General features: G+C 47.3%; 1 protein-coding gene across 1 annotated transcript in view; it reads left to right on the top strand.

Moving 5' to 3' along the window:
• The first annotated feature begins 316 nt into the window (after positions 1 to 316).
• The window catches only part of LOC128876394 (frizzled-2-like), a 96,454-nt gene continuing 75,750 nt past the window's right edge, over positions 317 to 21,020 (top strand). The window contains exon 1 of the mRNA XM_054122723.1: positions 317 to 588. The gene's annotated coding sequence lies outside the window, so the exon portion shown is untranslated. The remainder of the gene's footprint in view (positions 589 to 21,020) is intronic.

The raw sequence follows: 21,020 nt of genomic DNA, 5'->3' as shown, positions 1-21,020 counted from the left end.
GTGAAAAGGACAGGGACGGCAAATGGAAAAGAAATTCCCATTACTTTGGGGGAGAGACATCGTCTAGTACCCTTCTTCTTCTTCTTCTTCATCTTCCTTGCCCTGCGTCGTCTTCCTCCACCATCGGCGTCGTCCCCGTCCGTTTCTTCCACTTCCTCCTACGGTCTGCTACGCGGGTCCCTGAGCAAGGGGACACGATTCCACGCATGTGCCAGGGTCATTCTATCGATTTCCCTGGTTCGCATGGTAGTCACGAGGAGGCGTAACCAGAGTCGCGCTCTCGCTGCACCGGCACGCCACCCAAAACAGCCTCGCGTATCGTCGCAACCGGGTTGCCTTTTCAAGGTTAACCGACACGTATATATACGCAACGAACACTATCACCGCCAAAAGTGCCGGTCGCCCCGTCTTGAGTGTCATCCCCTAATCGCGATTTCTCGCCAATCTCGACAGTGTGTGCGTGCGCGCGCGATAATCGGACTCGGTGAAACCGAAAATCGGACTCTGGTGATTTTGAAAGATCGGTAACAGAAAGAGACCTCCACTCTCTCGGGTTCATCCTCGGTTGATTTCTCTTCTCTTCTACTGGTGAGTAGTATGGTATTTGAAGGAATTAAGTAAACAAACGAGGCGACGATTTTGACGCCTTAGACGAATTTCATAACTCCGTTCTGCCTAGAGATCTGCTTAGGTAGATAGAAATTCTGATCGCGAGTGATCGCGATAGGTAAAATTCGATGTGCAAGTTGATCGTGTCGAGGAAATACGCATGATTCGAAAAATGTTCAAAGTAGGAAAGTTATAAGACAAGAATTGGGAAGTTTCGTGAAAGACAGGAAAGTTGAGACAACACAGTGTTTACAGGCACGAGTGACGCAATGTTTTCATTACAGGTAGCTTCAGTTCGTACTGTGGAAAAACCTTCGATTCTCGGAACTACCAGATGCTACTACTTTTCCTTGAATTGAGTTTCTTGCCTCGGTTTCTCGTTTTTCAATAGTGTTTACAATCGGAGCATTCAGTGTCGTAGCGCGAGTGGCAATTGCCCGTGAAGCGTCGCGACGGATAATTTCAGCCGACGGTGTTTATCAGAATTCAATGTGCTATTTCCTCAAGCATCTGCTGTCGTTAGGACCGCAACGCTGGCAGAATAAATAGCGTCGAGAAGCTTCGATGATTCCATGAATAGAGGTGCAACGAGGTACGATGACGATTAAGCGACGATCTAATTGGTCGGATCACCAATGAAGGCTGCCGCTTCCTTCGAGTTTCATCGAACTCTGGCGATAGGCATTCTATAGCCAACGTAATTTCGTGTAAATGAACAATCGATCTGGGATACCAGTGATATCACGCGAACGCAAAGCCCTCCCTCGTGCTTTGATACTTAAATATTCTTGAGAGGCGAACTGGGGTAAAATACGCCAAGTTGACACGTCGACTACTACCGTTAGGTGGGAAAAACGAAATATAGTTTATTGTTCTTTCTTTGTTACTCTCTGTCACTTTTAGGTTTTCTTATTTAAAACTTTGACACTCATCCGATTCGAGATATACGTTCTTATTTCTGGCTCATCGGAGTCGTCCTTGCGCTATTTTGAAAAATAACGCTGTTACGTCGCAAGGTATAGTTTCCTTCGATAGTAAATGTTTCTTTTATAATTCCGCGACCTACCCACGTCATGACTCGTGGCACACTTCCCTGTACGTGAACTTCTTCATTTAGACTTTGGCTATATTTATTTTTCTACGTATTTACAAAGTTACACATGTGAAAATTGCTGGTGAACTTACGAAATTTTATCGTTGATAAAAATAATATGACAAATAATACGAGTTAACAAGTAAGCTAAAGGTCACCAACCCCTACCGCAAAAGAATCAGTCGCACAGTCCAAACGAAACAGCCCCTTGGAATTCGAGTCGAAATTTATCGAGCATCACTTGAACACGCGACGAAACAATTACTGTCACCGATAACTATGGTCGTTCCACTTACGCAAGGGACAATAAAAGAAAGCCTGGGGACGCTATCCGCCGCTAATCGGCGAAAAGTCGAAGACTCCACGAGTCGCGGGGGTCGATCTTTGGCATCGCGCCCGATAAGAATCGGCAATGTCATCCAACAAGGCGGCGCTTTATTGCCCGCTGAAAATCAGTGAATTCCACGCGGGCTGAAGCGCACACAATACGACTTATCGCCGTCGCGCAACGTTTGCCTACATAAATCCGGTTACTCGTGAGCCACTCGGAATAGAAGGCGTAAGCCAGCGAGCGTTGCTCGACAATACGGCTGCCGCGTTTTCACAGAATTTTTCTCCCCCTTTTGGCGCGATAAGCGCCCGTTATCTTTTGTCGCGCACGATAATCCGAAGAACCGTCGTTTCAGTTCTTTGGCCGGGTCGACTGGCAGCCAACGCCGATGAAACTAAACGCCTGTGGCTATGTAACCGAGAACATAACGTCGCACGAGTAATTCTCGAGCTTGTTACGAGGAGCAACGGGCGAATACGGGAGCTTCGTCGTTTTCTCTTCCGTCTACCCCTTTTCTCCAGTCTCGTCTACTCGGGGAGTCTCTAGTTCTTCTATTTTTTTTCCCTCTTTATTCCGTGGTCCCTGTCTGCGCTTATTGCTTTGACTGTGTCCCTCGACACGACGTTGGACAATTCGAATCGTTGCTCGTCGCGCTAACGACGCCTCGATCTCGTCGGTGTAAGAGGAATTTGTTCGTTTTGGACATTGTTTGCGAGTGAACCTAGTTTTGGATTCTAGAATGGATGATAGGTAGAGCATTCGTTAGATAAGACATATCGGTCTCTGGACAATACAAAACACCGACAGAATACTCCATATTACCTATACGGTACTGTATCGTACCAGTTATACATGAATTCAGGAGTTTCTCGGGACGTGTTTCGAGAGTATGTCAAACCTATCGCAACGCAAACACGGGAGCTACGCCACTTTTTCCCAAGTTACTCCGCTTCTTTGCTCCCTTCTCGTCTCGTCCCAGAGTATGTCGTTTTTCCGTGTTCATTTCACTTCTTTTTATTCTACGGTCTCTGTCTACGCCTATCGCCACGGCTCTAACGCGCAGCGTTAGGTAATTCGAAAGCAATTTGAATTGACGTGTGTCGGCAGAGGAAAGTAATTACGGGGTGGTGAGCGCGAGGCGCAAGCTCCCGACCTCGTAGGATCGCGCTGGTACCTGGCCCTCGCCGCGTATCCACGAGCGAGGAATACAAACACATACACGCGTGCTCGTACATGTACGCACATGTGTGCGTCGCTGTTCGCGGTTAGATTGATTAAAATTTACTATGCAAATCAGATTGCGCTGCGGAGCGACGTTGGGAAGGAGGAGTGGATGGAAGACGGGTCGCCCCTCTGAAAAGATGAATCGTTATCATTAGCATTTTCAGCATTGACAGGGCCACGTCAGTGTTATCGCTCGTGCAACCCACTAGATCACTCTGGATGCCAACGAGGTATCACCGGGGCTAGTCGATACCGGTGTGTATCGTATCTGCGTCACGCAGCCTTATGATTTTCGCGTCCCTGATCCCGTGAGTCTCCCATCAATTTCCTTCGAAAGAAGAGACGCGAACCGTCGTCGACGTATCGTTTTTCAGTGTAGGATAACGGAGTAGGTCACTTGAATTAGTTATTCTGTTAAGGATTAGGTTGGTTCGTTGGTTCAACAAATTTCAAAGTGGAGATGAAAGTCTCGAAGATGAAAACGGTCACGGACGCCCTTCTCTCGAGGTTCGATGAAGGGTTATACAAATATTTCGTTACGAAAGGGTTACCAACCCTCGCCCTGCGTCCTCTTACGTCATTTCTTAGCATAACCTCTTCGATACGTGCAATTTTTTTCGCATCCAAGTCGGCAACGCGTGAAAGAAATTCGTCTTTCTGCTAGATCGGTCGGAAGCAGTGCGATTCCCGTAGCCGAGGGTGAGTTTCACCCCCGAGGCATGTACACGCGCGGTAGGCGAATTGATCGCGTTGGGGTAGAATCATCCATCACCAAGTGACAGACCCGAGCCAACCCCCCCGTGAAAAGGTGCCCCCTCCCCGTCGCGAGCAAGAGGAATGGACAGAGGTGGCGGAGAAGGGTCGGAAGGATAGGGAGGCAGCGCGAGAGAGGGAAACACGGTGGCGCCCTCCAACGACGGGCGACGAACCAAACAACCCCCTCAACAATACCCAACAGATCCCACGGGACGGCGCGTTCTGTTTTCCCTTTTTCTTCCTCCCTTCTCTTCCCATTCCGCGTTTCATCCCTGCTTACTCTTCTTGCCGTTGTCGATTTGCCTGCGACGCCGTTTCTCCCCTGCCACGGTGGTTAGTTTTCCGAAGATCGCTCTTTTGACCGATCCATCGATGTCGAACAACTCGTTGCGCCATCGACTCGTTTAAATAACCACTTTATACAACAAAATTCTATTCCGGTAAAAAGAATTTCAGCCCTCTTTAAAAGAATTCAAAGCCTCCATTTTTAAAGAAATTTTATTTTATATTGACCATTGGCCAATATGGTCTTTAAATTGCAATAAAAAAGGCATGTTTTGTTACACGATCGAATGTAAAATATTGTCCAGTTCTCTTATTACGCGTAACACAATGAAGCTGCCCGCTCAATTTGTTAAATAGAAAGTTATTTCCGTCGTTCCTAACTGGTCCATACTGCCAAGTTGTACCTACAGGAAATGAAATTCTCGAATTATCGTCGAACAGTATATTTCGCCCATGGTTCCTGACTGTAATTGTAGGAAGCAATTAGATTGCTAGGCAGGGGCCGTAAGGCGTGCCTTTTGTTTCACGAACGACTGTACTATCAACGTGTCATCCGAGTGTAATATACCGAACGAGTAACTTCTCTTTGTTGAAACGTAAGAGCTCAGTTTGTACTGTACTGTCCCTTTGAGTCACCCCCTAAGTCGCTATACTTTCACCGAAACAACCCTCCACCGGATCTCCTCTTCTCGCGAAATCTTTTAGAATCCGATCCACTCCACGGTCCAAAGATCTCTAATACTTGTGTTTAGAAAATATCATCTCTGATTATTCGTTCTCCACGAAGTGGTCATCTTCTTGTACGACTCTTTCCTGTCTTCTTCTGAATTATATAACGTAGCAGTAGGAACCGTACAAGAATGAAAGAACCCTTACATCGGTAGCTATGTAGTAAAAACATTAAATGAATAAATGAATGACTCGATATCTTTCGGTGATTTAAGTAATTCCAGACGATACTAAAAAATTACGGAGTGGTTCGTCGATCATTGGCTAATGTAAACGAGAAGGTCGTAAAGCAGACCTGCTCGGTAGAGACTTCAGCGTGCAGTTTCTCTATCGCTGTGTGATGGTGCATTACTAGTCTTGGGGTAGGTGCACCGCCATCCCCTCCTTCGGGCGGGCTCGTTTCCCGGCATTGATGTGCTTCCTCGCCAGCGCGACGGCAATTTTCTTGATCACGCGACACAAAGGGCGGAAATCAATAATACGGTACGGGAGGAAACACGGCCTAAATTGGAATACGTATACTGGGCTACGTGTACGTGTACGTGCGATCTTATTCATTCCGGAGCCAATTCATGGGAGACCGAAACGAGTCACTGATTCGCGACTAGACGACGCTGATCGTTTCGATCGATCGGCCCCCGTTCTTGATGTGTTAGTTTTACTTACCGTTGAAACCCCTCTGTTACTTCGGAAGGGCAATATTTTTGGAAACTAGAGCACATACAGTGATGAAAGATGCTATGAAAAAGTCCGTCTTGACATAGAAGGTCTGGGTAACAATGAATAGAAAGTATCTAGAGCGTCCAGCATCCGAAGGGAAAAGAAGACTGGTTCGAAGGACACGATATCCCGTGCACAGTCGAAAGAGAAGTGGCTCTGAAGGCAGTGCTTTGAAAGGATACAAATATTTCTCCCGTATATTATTGGAAATGAAAGAGAAGACTCGTTCTTATCCGTCGAGTGTCGCAGGATGAGAGACGCCGGATAAGAAACTTTTACGATTTTTTCCGGTGGAATGGCAATCCAGCAGGCAATTCAGGCAAGGTAGTCGGCGTCGAAAAACGAATAATATAACAGAGACAGCTAACAGAAGTTGAACTCGGAGCACAATGTTCGGGTCCCATTGTACGAGGTGCAAGAGCCGATAACAGGACACAAAAGGAAGCGTGGCCTAGATCAGAATGCACTTGGAGCGGCGTGTACATACAATCTACCTTATTCATCCCTGGGCAAACTCTCCGGAGGCTGGAAGGAGAGTTTGATACGTGAGGCGAGGGAGCATTATGATCTCGTAATGGACCAATATTTGGATACGTACGGCAGGAACGTTACCGCGATTCACGCTCGCCTCCCTTGCGGCCGTTTCTGCTTGCCAAATCATAATTCAACGATCGATGCCCTGACGCCCGCGTTATCGAACTTGTTCAGAGATTATTTCGATGAATTACGCGGACCAGACCGAAACAGATGCTCTTTTAAATCGTTCTAGAGGGCTTGCTATTGTGGTAAGATCGCTTGATATTGTTCCGCAACAGAGGGGGTTAAATCGAGCACGTTCTTTGGGCATTTAGGTCAGTTCCTCGAAGAATGGATCGGTATTCACCGGTACGAGGCGCGGGAACAGCTTGATCTTTTAATGGACTGGATCACCTAGGAGACCTAGTATACATCCAACGACGTCACCGCACGATATGCTTGCAGAAACACAAACGCAATTTCTGTGAACACTCTTGCGTAATACTAAATCTCGTTTTCATCTAGGTTCACAGGGACTCGAGACGGTTCTGTGAGAATACGGCGAATCAAATTGAAAAGGAATCAGAGGATGTCGAAGGGGAAATAAAATTTGCTACTGAATGCAAACCCTGGAGTAGGTAGTTGGAAATAAGATCGATGACTTCAGCGGGTCGTCGAGGAAACGTCACGCGTACAAGGCGAAAGATTTGTTTAGGCTTCCGTATCCCTCGAAGTTTACTTTAGAATGGTTTCCGCGAGGGAAGGATAGATTGGTTTATCGTTATCTCGAGCCCTGAACGCCACTATTCTTGAACGAGCAGATAACCGAACGCGAATCATGCGACGAAAAAGCGTCCGCATAAATCCCTTTACGTCGATCGAGTTCGAAACGAGGACGCAACGGTTTCTCAGCTCTGGCTGGAAAAAAAATTGCTCGCATCGTCAGCAGATACGACGCAAAACGTCGATTCATTGCTTCCGTGGGCGTCGTAGAGTACTTTAGGCGTCCGAGCAGGGATGCACAACACACGATCCATCGAATGATTTAATGTGGCGAACTTATTCGAGTAAGAAAATTCTGTTTGTTGTGGCTTGGCCTGGGCTGGACCGTTAGATACAAACGTCAATTTTATCCCTTTGTACTCGGATGTTCGCACATTTTGCAACGAAATGGCGAGGAGTGCAAAGGGTGCCAAGCCTCGTTACAACTCCCTTCTCTTCAAAGTTCGTGATCTCCCCTAATCTTAAACGTTCTATTAATTCCTTCATTCGTCGACACTTTGTTCAGCTTTTCTTAGATCTTCTATTATAATACCGATAGCTTGCTTCTGAGGTGTAGTTGCTTGATTCGTTCCGTGGCGTCGTTTAAGTTGTGCACCCCTGGTATAGAGTGTCTTGCACGAATCCACCGGCTGTTCAGTCTCACGCGCTCGAGGATCCATAGAGCGTGTACTCGCTGGCTGTCATTACCAAGTCCTCGGCCTGGATGCGTAGAGAGCTCTAGCTACTAGGCTCTTGAAGCTTGTCCTCGCGTTCAAACGTACCAATGGAGTACGACGTGTCTATCAAAATCCAGCCTCCCTCTCGGTAAATTTAAATACGTAAATAACGTCATGCCTCGAACTATAGTTTATCGATTTAGAACATAGAGAGGTCTCCAGCGAGCGGTTAGAGTGTATACGTGTCCGTAACAAGGATACTTTTCTTGTAGAGGAAATGGCGCGCAAAGATGCATGCGCGACGATCGAGAAACAAGTCACGACACACCATTCATCGCTGTCAATGTCATCGCTTCTCCTGGTTTCAACTCGCCAACGTGACGAGAGACCGCGATGTTTATTCGATCGCATCCTCGCGTTTCTCCATTTTTATTCCCTTTCATTTCCATGGGATTCGTCGTATTGCCAAACCGTTCTCGAATGTCTTTGCGGCATAATATCCCAATTTCTCTAGCTTCGATGACGTTCAGCCTTGCCAATCCCTAATTTTTAGCCCTCAGGGGCTGTAGCATGCGCATACGCAGCCACAGTACGAGATTAGCGATCCCGAGGTACCCGAGCTGTAGGCCACTGGGTCCCAACAGATATACAAATGTAAACAGTATTAAAACTACAGAGCAACGAAAAGAAGGAGACTGTACCTATTATCGTAAACTCGGTCAAAGGATCGTTTGCCACCTGTAAATGCTCGTAAACGGTAGCAAGCAGTCGGGGTTGGCTTTCTTTATCAATATTTTCACGAGTCCCCCGTCGAACGCGAAAAGCGTGGTACCCTCGCACACGCCACGGGTGGCGTCGTTAATTTAGTACATCCGAATCGAGCAGAGGAATCTCGAAGATGAGCCATCTACCAACAACCCCAGGTTCCGACGAAGGCTACAAGTGGCTGTGGGGTGCGAGTTTTACGAGCGTTTAACGGTCGATTTATCGGTCGTTGACATGACGATGACAGAAACGGGACTAGACGCACGCTTTTCGTCCTTCGATCAGGATGCGACACGTGACAGCACACAGTAGCAGGTGACTCGGTCACTTTCACTTTAGCGATCATGAAATACCGACGGTCGTTTATCACCTCTACCAAAGATTTCCTCTAGTAGACCTCAGCGAGGCGTTCTAGGATTATCATTTCCGATTTTCAAGCGGTTAGAGTTGCCAGTTGGTAATTCGTCGCGCGTCCGCTTCCTCGAAGAGCTTGCTGGCTCATTCGCGAACATTTTCTTATTGGCGTCTCGTGCGAGTCTCGTAAGGGAGGTCAACATCCGTTCGCCTCATCCACTCCCTGGGATTCCTGTCTCCCTGAGTCATCCCCGCGATACTGTTCCGTTGAAGATGTCTGGCTACGGATGAAACAAAGAAATCGATATGCGCCGACGACTGCGGCATTTGACGTTCCGCGGGTACTTCGTGATTAATTCCTTACCTCCCAGGGCTGTTACGGATCGCAGACAAGGTTCGTACGGTTGTTCGTTTCAGAATAAGTTGCAAAAGTGAGGGCAGCAGAGACAAAAAAAATGAACAGCTTATTTGTTTGAAATGTCTTAAATAAAGATAAACTTTAAGAAAGGGAAACGAACTTGAAAAACATGCTGCTTTATCGGTGGAAGAGTCCAAGAGTTTAAACCCTCGTGAGTTGTCGACATTAATAACTTGCGATGAATATTCCGATCAAATCAGCTATTTTAGTTTCACGAGAACCATTGTGAACCATAATTGACATCTTTTCTCGTTGTCTGCTTATCGTTATTTTTAGATTGGCGTGCAATTACATATTCGGCACGACAGACGCGAACACTTTTTATTTACAGCTGAAAATTACATGGTTTATCTCTACTGTCATCGTTTACGTGATATAAGTGGAAGACTATTAGAAACCATGATTCAGTTATTAGCTAGCCTTCGTCGTCAGCACACGTATTCATTTGACCTCTACTCTACGAATTATCGAGCCAATAGAAGTGACATTTTCCGTCACGGTGCCGGTGATCTTATTAAATACTCACGACGTGTCTATTGAAAAGTTATCTATCTTGTCGATAGTTCCAACTTAAAGCGAACACGACAAAGTTCGGCGTCTGAGCTGACGTCTGCTAGCCAAAGATAGACGGAACAGTTCGCAGAGAATGTGGTATCGTCTAGGTTTAGTTCCGACTTGTTTCTTCAAGTGATAGCTTCTAACGTTACACAATCGATAGTCTCTGATTTTTACGTAACTCTAGCACACGAATACTTTTTGCATCATCAGATATACTTGTTGAACATTTTGAACACCATTGTAACTAGAAAAGGTGTGGCATCAGCTCATAACAAAAAAAAAAAAAAAAGAGTAGAAAATGTTATCCCATAGTTATTAATGCTCCATCTATATGCTAAGCTTCATCGAAATCGGAGATTGCTAGTTGGGTGTTCCCGGTGAGCGCCAAGCGGATGTGCGTCTCCACGTGTGCTGAAATACGCGGGGGCGGGTGGCGACAGTACTCAGGAACGAACAATTATCGGATGGATCCGTGAGCTGGAATAAATTTCGACCGGTGGTCCCCCTAACTGGCTCGTGATCGCTGTAGAAAATGAGCAGTTCCGTGAATTCTACCGTGCGAGCGGCGACTGCAACCGGCGGCGGACGCGTAAATTAAGATGTGCCCGGTGTCGTGGGCGCATGTTCGTAAACTGTCGTGTTAAGTGGTAATTTTATGATATTCTAACGGGACGGCTGGACCAAACCTCGTTATTTACCGACCAGAACCAGATGGGGCATTACCGTTACGGCGTAACGCGTCTGAATATTGTTTGGAAGCTATGGACACCTTGCTCTAGCTCCACACAACGCACGTTATGTTGCACAAATAACCCTAAAATGTGAAGAAAGATAGAAACAGGGCACCCCTTAAGAATTCTTATTTCTCCAGAGAATTTTAATAGATTCGCGATCACTGACGTGAATTCACGTCACTTCAGGTTCTATTCTTGGTTAGAGTAATATATAGGTCTGGGTTAGGTCTAAATTTCAAATCATGTTTATGTTACCATACACTAGAAACGCCACGAGTTTTCCGTACAACTCAAAAACTCCACCTGCGATGCCTTCATATCGCTATCGATCCAACCACGATTTATCGTGTATCGCCACTGCCGCGGATTCATCCGTTCGCGAAGGGGTTAATAATCGTCGACGGGTGCTTCCTCCCCGTAGAAGTATTCGCTAATTGGACGATCGGGTCGTACAGTATAAGGAGCAATCGGCAGCGGTCGAGATCGAGTAGCAATCTCACGATACGGCCGCGCAGCGCAGCCCTATGTGGGTCGACGTGTCTGTATCGCAATTAGCTACCGGAGGGTCGTAAAATTGCTTCTATGTGTCACCGGGACCACAGACACCCGGCCCACTTACACAGGATGACGTAAACGGGACTGTTCGTTACGATCGTGTGATAAAACCGATCGGATAATTTTCAACGCTCACCATCGAACCTGTCGCGAGTCAGCTCTGCGCGTGGGACAAGCGTAACGATGGCTCCCATTGGTATGAAGACGTAATTGGACCTGGCTGACAGTTTCCGAGCATTCATTTGACGTGTGACATGATTCAGAAGCGTCCAGCCGTTGTCACATCTTCAATTGCCTCCACCGTCGGAGGCAATCATCGTCCTGCGGATCGCGAGAGTCGCAACGGGAGCAGCTCGTCGTCTTTATCCCAGCGACCGGGCGATTTCCTTCCTTATCTGTTGCGTCTGCTATGTAACGTGATTCGAAGTTGCTCGACCGTGAAAACAACGGTACGTTCGCTCGAGCTTTCGCAACGGAAGTTCACCAGATACCACCCCGGACAGATAATGGTTTCTTGGAGCATCGACCAGCCAACCGACAGTTGACCCATGTTAAGGGTCGTTGCTCCGATTGGGGTCAACGCTTTCTTCGAATGAGTCGGATTGCAAAACGCGAAAATTATTTTCGTTGCGCGCTAACGAACGTCTTTTTGAACATTCTTCGCGATTTATTCACGCTTAAATAAAAGAATCGGGGCGATAGGTAGCTCCGCTACCGGGGCACTGTAAATAATAGCTTTGAGACACATAGTTTATAAGTGCCACTGAAAATCATCGGTCTACGGTGAAGATTACAGGTTGAAATTATTCGCGATGAATTAATAATTCTCAGACTCGCGTCCTGCGGGACAGCCCGGCGAACGTGGCTCGATTGAATCGTTTGACGAGCTGAAAAGCCTCGGGTAATACTGGAATCCGTGGAGGAAGCATGAATATTTTCTGGCGTAATGTCGGCCCCCCCGAGGGGAGGAACAGGCCTTAATAACACACTGCAGCACGGCCAAGGTTCCCAAGGCCAAGATGCACCAGCAACTAAAAAGTTAATCGTACCGAAGCAGAGAGAGTTTCCGTCGGGACAGTGATTATGTTAATCGTTACGCCGTTCCAGGTATTGATAACGGTATATTGCGACGGCAGCATGAGATCGTGCACCTTGCAGCAGATTATACCTGGCTAACTCGACGGTAAATAGAAACCGTGCGCGATAACGAGCGCGCCGCATTTCGTCGGGAAGGTTCCATCAGGTGAATTATCAGTGTTGGGTGTACTTGAACGCGTTTGTCGACGCTACGAGGAACGTCCTGGAACCTGTTTATCGAAAGCGTTTAGTCGGAAGCGGTAATTCGTGCCAGGTATTAATTGTAATTATACCCTGGACTCTAATTGCGCGTTATTAGATAGCGGAGTGGATAGCAAACAAACCCCGCGTCCGTACTCTCGATGTGTTAAGTCGAGACATCAGGCTGGGATGACCGAAACCAGCTCTGTCTTCATTTTGCGCAGGCTTTCGAGTGCTTTTGCGTTCACCTATCGTTTCCTGTCGAGAGGAACGTCGTAAGTCGTGAGTTTCGAACACTGTAGAGTCATTCTGGTAGAGTATCGATAACAGCTATCCTTTTCTTGGGGAAGCTTTATAATAATACGAGAAATTAACTTTGTTCTAAGGATAAAATTTCAATCGGCTTATAGGACATGGGCATATTCAAATATTTGAACTCGAACGTCCGTGCTTGTTCGCGTGAGAGACGAAGGAAAATATTGTGCATCGAGTCGGGCAAAATCGAGTATCTCTGGCAGAGTGTATAACGAGCGGTGTCGACCGGTGGAAATTACATTTCGTTCTCGAAACCCGATCGTGTTTCGATTTCGCGCCGCACTAGTCTCCCATGGACGGTACGTATCGCATAATTGCGAGCTGCGTGTATCTGTTTTTGCAAAAACCCGATGTTATTCGGTTCGATTAATTCGAGCCACGGGCCACTTGATACTACTCGTTATCGAGTATAACATCGATAATCGGTCGAGGTCGAATTATAATTTGTGCCGTACGCTTGCTCTTAACCCCTGTCGTACTTTGACGAGTCTGACCCGCGATGAAGATTTTGGTCCAAACACGAATATCACGAGCCAGGCTCGTAAACAAATGGTCGGGCTAAACATAGTTAGAGCAAGAACGTTGGTACGCGTTGCCAATGTACGACTTACTGGACGACGATAGAGAAATAATTGATTTGTGTTAATTAAGAATCGTCGAGATAATTTTAATTACCGGTTACAGGTTTCGCGGAACACTGAATCGTTCTGATACACATTCTCCAACTCGCGAGGCGAGCACAAACGCTCGAGAAAGAGGATTACGAGATATGTGTAACGCGATTACAGAATCTCGAGTGCGCTTTACATTTCGCTAGTGTGTTTTCTTTTTCCGCGACCGGAGTACCCTCGCGACGGGTTAATTTTCTCCTGTTTCCGTTCTGTCTCGCTCTCTCGCCGAGTTTTCTCCTCCCTTTTCAGTTCCTCGATTCTCATGCCCTTCCCACGGTGCATAGAATATGCGACATGCACGGGAAATCGCGACGAAAAATATTCCAAGATCCGGAATACCGATGCAGATGTGCTAAAATGGCGCACAATTTGCGCTTCATCGCGAATTCGAGCCAATATCGAGCGGGGGTATTTTTAACTCTGACGGATAGGGAGGACTTTCAGCACGGATTTCGGTCACCTGGTACTCGCGTCTTCAGTTTCATCCGATCGAAACGCGATAAGGAGGCAAAATTAGATCGATTTTTTTTTTATTTTCACCTCCTATTGATTTTTCTTTAAAGAATAAATAAGAAATCAGGGTAAACGTAAAATTAATTTAAGTAGAGAGAAATGATTACCGATGCAAACCGAGTAACCTGAACTCGATACTTTTATTTCAATAGCTTCTTTCACCTACCGTCCCCTCGCCCATATTTCTTTCCGTACGAAAATGTTCGTCCCACAATGAATAAATCAAATTCGAAAGAAGTGAAACCATCTAACGATAGATGCAAGGTGTCTCGCAGAGTAGGAGAGCAGGTCGTAAATAACGAATAAACCGTCGTAGGCTCGATATTCGAGCAACCTGTCCGTGATTTATGAAACGTTCGCAATGGCGGCGGTGGTTGTCGTAAATTAAGGAGAGCCAGGGCGTCGTGCTCTCGAATCCTCGTTGCTGTCTTCCCATCTGCCGTCGGATCATTGCACGGTGCGTCCATGCGCGACAAATTCTTTCCGTCTGATTAATTTCCTAGTGAAAATTAATCACCGCGTAGGGCCATGCGAAACGAACGCAACGACGGCTGCTGGGCTCTGGACCGCTCGTCTACGTGTACGTAGCGTCAGGAGACTGAAATACCCAGGCTGGGGGGAGGGTCCCCGAACAAGGGAAAGCGAAAAAGGGGGTTAGGGGGCGGTTCGAGCCCCTCGAAATATTGATTGACATCCGGGTGACAGATTTCACCGGCCGCGCACCCTTTTGCCCTCGAACTGCAACGTATACAGTGCAGCCAATGCCTCGGCTGCTGGGCTCCTTCCGTGTTCTTTGTCATGCTGATTTTCCCTGCGAACGCTGCACCGCTGTGGTCGATCGTACGCCAACCGTCCAGAGCGACGTTATCTGCAGAGATTTAGATTCCAGCTCCTTCTCACGATCGAGGTTTTGAATCGACGCGGCTGTAGTGGAAAGAAAATCAGGCTCGATTGCGACGCAATGAATCACCTTCAAAGTAGAGGCCTCTGCCAAAGGTGGACTGAATTTTATTACAAAAATATTACTATTCACGTGGATGCAAATGCTTATAGTATAGCTGTAGTTTTGTGAGTACGAACACGGAGATATTTCGAGTTTCATTCTACGCCATGCATGCCAGAAGCAACAACTTTCGAGCAGTGTCCTCTGAAATCATACCAATTTCTCTCCAGGATGAGGATCGATGGCTCCAGGCGTGTTATATGCCTCTGGCTACGGAACGGATCATCTTCCGGCAAACGTCCAGCTTCTGTATAACCCCTTTATCCCCATCGCGTCCTCGGACCTCTTTAAACGATCGGTTGGCCGTCGTCGATCGATCACCCCGCGAACACTTTCAAGAGCGTGCACCGAATAATTGCGACACAGATGTTGCGGGGCGTTTCGCGTGCAGGAGCGAGCGAGAGACTTGGACAAGGGTGGAGACGGTAATTCTGAAATTATATATAGAGAGGAGCCCTACGGTGGAGTCTGTGTTGTCCCTGGTCGTTCCCCTCCTCGTTCCAGGACGTCGTCGTAACCGTTAACGTTATCTGTGCCGCAGAATATTGCGGAGAGGGTGGACCACGGGGATGAGCGGATCCGCCATAGAGGAACGCGGGTGGAGAGGGGCGTAGCTCGTGCATGTCCCTCAAAATAGAGTTACAAACTGTAACTACGTTTCGGTGCATTAATGTCGTGGGTGGAGAGGAGAGCATGGGGTTGCTTGTCCCGGTTGGCGTCGTCGGAATTCGCGCGCGGCGCGCTCCAACGAATCGATCGCGGTTACAACGCTTCTAGAGGGGCGGAGGGATGAAGCGCTAAACTCGAGAGGACCCTGGGCTTCGATGGATCGTCGTTTCATGAGCCACTTTAAATTTTAAATCGACCTTTTGCCGCGCCCCCCGGGAACTTCGCGTTGCGTATCACTTTTTCCCCGTACCCAGAGGCGACGTTTCCAAGGCAGACAATACAGGGTGCCTAGCGATTAATGGTTCGAGAGAGTGATTCCACGAGAGAAAATTACTGAAAAATGTAGAGTAATATTTTGTTCTCAGAAGGCTACGTTTTGGAGTACACGCGATTCGAACTTTTGTTCGAGGCAGGCGCGAGGGACTGTGCGTTTTAGTAAAATTGCGTGTTAGGGTGTCCGGTGATGAATGATACGAGAGAGTAACAAAATATAACGATTGTACATGTGAAACTGAAGGGGAAATCTATGGGACTTCGTTTTAGAGAAAGTTAAGGTCAAAGTTTATTTAAAATAATTATTACTAGTAATAATCCTTATAATATGAATACTCGTAAATCCTGTGCTGGAGTAATTTCGAAAATATAACACCAATCGAGGTACCCGGATTATGGATTAAACTCACAAGGAGTCCGAAACAAATTAAAAGCAAACAAGATAATGTTTCGCCAAAGCAGCTTGGTTACTAGATCCTAGTTACTAAATCACGGGCTCGCGCGGATCTTGCGATCAGAAATCCCAGGCCAGGCTTAACTCGTTCTTCCGCCCCATTTTTCTGCACCGGCCGTTCAGAGTTTGGGTTACCATTCTCTCGTGTAAGAGGATTAAGATATTACTTGAGCATAGCGGCGAGCAAGCGTCACGAAAACACGGACTTAAACACGCTTTATTCGCTTCGTGAAAATTCACGTCTGAAAGTGCAACCCCATCCTGCTGCCTCCCTCTCGTGTCTGAGGGTTTACGCCGCGCAGGAAAGGAGGGTTGGCGAGCATAAAATCGCTCGTGTACACGCGTGTGCATACACCTAATGCGCTTCGGTCTTCCGTCATCCCCAGCTCCTTGAAACGGATTTCCTCCTCGCTCGTCGCGCGTTCGTTGAAAATATTTCCGACCGTTTCAGTCCGCTTCCCTGCGATGTTCCTCGTATTATCTAAGGTTATCCAAACATTAGGTTTAGTAAAAGGGTTCGGAAAACGCTCTGGCGAGATAGAGAGAACGGTTGGAATAATTAATCTGGCCTTTCACCGTGTAGAAGGAAACGTCAGAGATCGTAACTACTTTAGCGAGTACTTCAAATAATTAAGAAATACTGATTACTTGGCACCCGTGTTTTTCAACAATTAATTCTCTTCAATTTCTTAAACATATTAATATTCTACACTTCGTATTTCGAACTCGTTCCATTTCATTTGTAAAAAATTTGTTTAGGAGTCTTCCTCTCAGCGATACTTTTCAAGACAGCAACAAGAGATGAAATATTGAATGCATAGGTGCTATCCTTTATTTTGGGTCGTCCTAGAAACCCGCATAGATTCATCAAAATCCTCGTCAGCCTCGTTTTTTGCGAAAACATTTTTCATCGTTCGCCCGATTCATGCGCTATTCTGAGATACCTTAACAGTTTCCAGCAGCAGTTTTCACGCTCCGCAGACAATACAATTCTCTGCTCAGCGAAACGTTCCAGCAAATATGATTCCACCCCGAGCCGTGATCCCGAAACCGTGTCGCTTTCGAGAATGGAACCATGTTGCATTCGCGGCGACGTCGTCGAGTGCCGTTCCGTTTATCCATCGTCGCTCTTCCCGCGGATGCATTAAATTTTCCCACACCGATACGCGTCTCCGTGGAAGCAATGCCGTTACAGGACGCCGTTGCGACGACAAGGACGACGTCGACGACGACGACGACGTCGATGGCGGCGGTGCTTTGAGGGCGCGGAGTGCCGCACTCGACGTGTCACACGGCGCCCTCTGACACTGGCGTAGTACTCTCTCGAATTATTTTGACCGTTCTTTGTCACGGTTCGATCAGCCCTGGGAGAATCTTTCACGCTGATCCCAACGTACCCTCCATACATCGAGTGCATCGACGTCGGATGCGCCGAGGGAAAAATTCTTATCCAGTTGAAAACTTCCGAAGATAAATCTCTCCTCGCTAAATATGATCAAAACTACGATTGGAATACAGAGAATTATATTGTATATATATTGGAATGTAGAGAATAATATTGGATATATAGAGAATTATTATGTTCTTCCTCGAGACTAAGAAAGCATTGTTGGAATCGAAATGAAAAGCAATCGTCATGTTCCTGTATGAAAAGTGAAAAGGAAATGCGTGGAGGTCTGCGATTATGTCGAGGATAAGTTACAGGGAAGGGTAGAGGAAGGAAGAAGAAGAAGAAGAAGAAGAAAGTCATGGGAAGCTACGCCAATGGCGGCCCTAGTCGGCAATAGCGCGTGGCGGCGTCGTCGACGGGGGTGGACTCCCTCTGCTCCCCTCTCTTCTTTCCTTAGCACCCTCGGCTGCTGCCCCCGGTGAGCCCGGCACAGGGCAGAGTCGTACTACTTTGATCGCCACTCAAACATTTTCGCTACCCCAGCCCCCGCTGCTCGCCAGCTTCTGCTGTTCCGGGGCCAGGGGAGTGGGGGTGGGGGAGGGCAACAGGGGGCGGCGGCTGCATTGCTTGCCACCAACTAATTACAGTGCGGATCAAAGAATTCATCGACGCGGCGGCCGTCGACGCGGACGTGTGCGCGCGGGCATCGTGCGTGCGCCGATGCAGGAGAAAAAGAATGGATGCAAGAAGGGCGCGAAAGGGTGAGAGAGCCCGTGGACCCTCGCGCCCCCGTGCACAGACCCTGTCTACGAACTACGTTACGACTTCGTGTCTGAGTGCGCCTGGACACGTTGCTTTCTTTATAATTTATAATCGTCCTGGTCTGAGCAAGCTTCTACAAACGTTTCCCACCCTCAAGTTCCGGAGCCTCCTCAGCATTTTAGAAAACGATCAATGTTAACAAAACGAGACCTCCCTATTTTTAAACAAACGAAATAAACGGAAAAATTGCCCAAAGATAGAAATTTCTAATTCGTAGCGACCGACTGGTGATCGCTGGTTTACTTTTAACACCGCAAGTTTTTTCGGTGAATTGAGCACGCCGGCTATTTGTTTGCAATTTTGGCGGCAGGAAATCCGCGCGAGAGGATCGCGAGCGAATACTCGATCGCTCGAATGATTTATTCAGTCGGGCAGATGTCTGCCCACCGAACTCCAACGAGAGGAAAAATAGAAAAAAACAGGTAGCGATCGATGCCGCAGAATCAATTCGTGTAACCAAACAAACGGACGTACCTTTTCCCTGATTCTTTAATTTATTTGTCGGGATTCCAGTCGCAATTTCCCGTTAATGATAGCACCCCTTTAATGTTTTTATAACTATCATCGATCCCGAAGAAGATCACGCATTCTATTTAAAACAATTACAAAATAATTAATTTGATCAACTACCGACGAAGCGACCATAAACACAAGAAGATAAAGTGGATTCCCACCGGAGCCCATTCCGGAATTAACTTGGACGTTACGAGCATCGAATAGCGTGACCCAACGCCTCGGTGGACTTTCAGACGCCATTGGAATTTATACGCCTCTTCAGGTTCACGCGATTGTTTCAAGAGAGCAGAGTAGACCGATGAAAATGTTGGTTAGTTTCTGCCGCGTAGGCTCGCGAGCTCATTTACCACAGGGACGGGGAACGAGGATAGAGACCGATGCTCCAGATGCTGTTTCAGCAATTTTCACGTTCGCTCTCGCAATTGGATACGTAGACGAGCCGGAGGTTAAGTTTGCGTATTAGTGGTACGCGAAACAGATGTAGTGCGGTGCGGAAATGGGGAGGAAGAGGATCCTGAATTCCCATAAAATCGTCTCTGCCGCGGCAGCAGTTGTCGAGACGGCTCAAACGAAATTAACAAGTTGGACGGAAATTGAACGCGTTGACCCCTTCAGCTCAAATTTCCAAGTGGGTGGATTTTACAGACAGGAAACGTTCTCTTAATTCGCGACGTTTAGAAAATTTCCGTTTTCTTTCAGTTCCAACAGGCGAGATCTCTGGAAGAATGGTAAATACATGCTAGATAACTTTATTAATTCTATCGATGTCTGGGTTCGCGAACAGAGTAAATATGAAATTTTCATTTGATTAAAGGATAAACGGGAAGCTTGGTCGAAAGAGTATAATCTCTACTCTTCTCTCACAGTTTTCTTCTTTCTACTTTATTAAAACTTCAAAAAATCTCTCCTGCCGCTACACGGAGTTTGGTATAAATTCTCTCCACCGTAAGGACTACTCAAACTGAAAGTACCAATTTCTGCCAGTAAATGAGTTGTTTTCGCTTCCGAGTTTCATCTAGGTAGATACTCCACACGCGGAATTCATTTCAATGTCCAATTCAATATCTATCGTTATGGCTTCGAAATGATCAAGATTTGCTAGGAAACCCGATATCACCTCAAACCGAATTCTACATTTTTCCTTGAAATATCACATTCGGTGTTTCGATACAAAAACACATCTCAGACGATGGGGTCGGCCTCGAATGCAGCGCAAGGGTTTTGTGCGTCTCTCGCGTCTCTCACGATTTTTCTCACGGACGTCCAACGAGATGCCATTTTCAGCTGGATGGCTCATAACGCGGGGGTGCGTCGCGAGATACGGCGCGGTTCGTTGAAAAAAAGTAAGCAAAAAAGGGGCGACGTCGCTGACAGCCGACGAACAAGGGAACACGAAGAGAATACACTTTTTCCCGGGGTTTCTTAGACACGACCTGGGTCTTCATCCCCGATTCGCTTCGATCGTCGTCTCGCAAGTTTTTTCCATCTCCCACCGCCACCCCCGTTCTCATCCTCCTGACGCCGTTTCATCGACGAACCCTCGACTCCGTTCACGTTCCTCGACGAAGTCGCGAGTCAAACAGAGCGGACAGAAGGAGAACAGAAGCGTGGCCCTCGGGAAATTTTCAAATCCGAGGGCAACGAAGCGTGCAGTGTTCTCTCTGACGGAAAATTATGCCGCGCGATGATGTCTTTGAGGCCGTGGTTCGTCCCGTGTGTCCGATCCGATTCGACGTTAACGAGAGGTTATTTTCGCGGGGAAAAGCCCGGGCCAATATGGCGAAGCCCTGGAAAATCGTGTCGCCTCTGACGGAGGAGTTCATCGAGCGTTCGCCGTAGGCCGACGAGTTCGTTGCATCCCCGTTCGGTCGACGCGCAACCACAAAAAGATAGAACACCTCTCTGTGGATGGTTCGACGAGGATGTTTGTAACTGGGCCCTTTACTCTCGAGTACGCTCACACACGCTTCGCCCGGGCCACTAGCCGATCTTTTGCTGACAAAGAGGCTTCCTCCATCGCATCGTAACGC

The sequence above is a fragment of the Hylaeus volcanicus genome, chromosome 5, assembly GCF_026283585.1.
Source record: "Hylaeus volcanicus isolate JK05 chromosome 5, UHH_iyHylVolc1.0_haploid, whole genome shotgun sequence".
Classification (NCBI taxonomy): domain Eukaryota; kingdom Metazoa; phylum Arthropoda; class Insecta; order Hymenoptera; family Colletidae; genus Hylaeus; species Hylaeus volcanicus.
The sequence above is the reverse complement of the archived record's forward strand: the minus strand, read 5'-3'. Positions and strand labels throughout refer to the sequence as shown.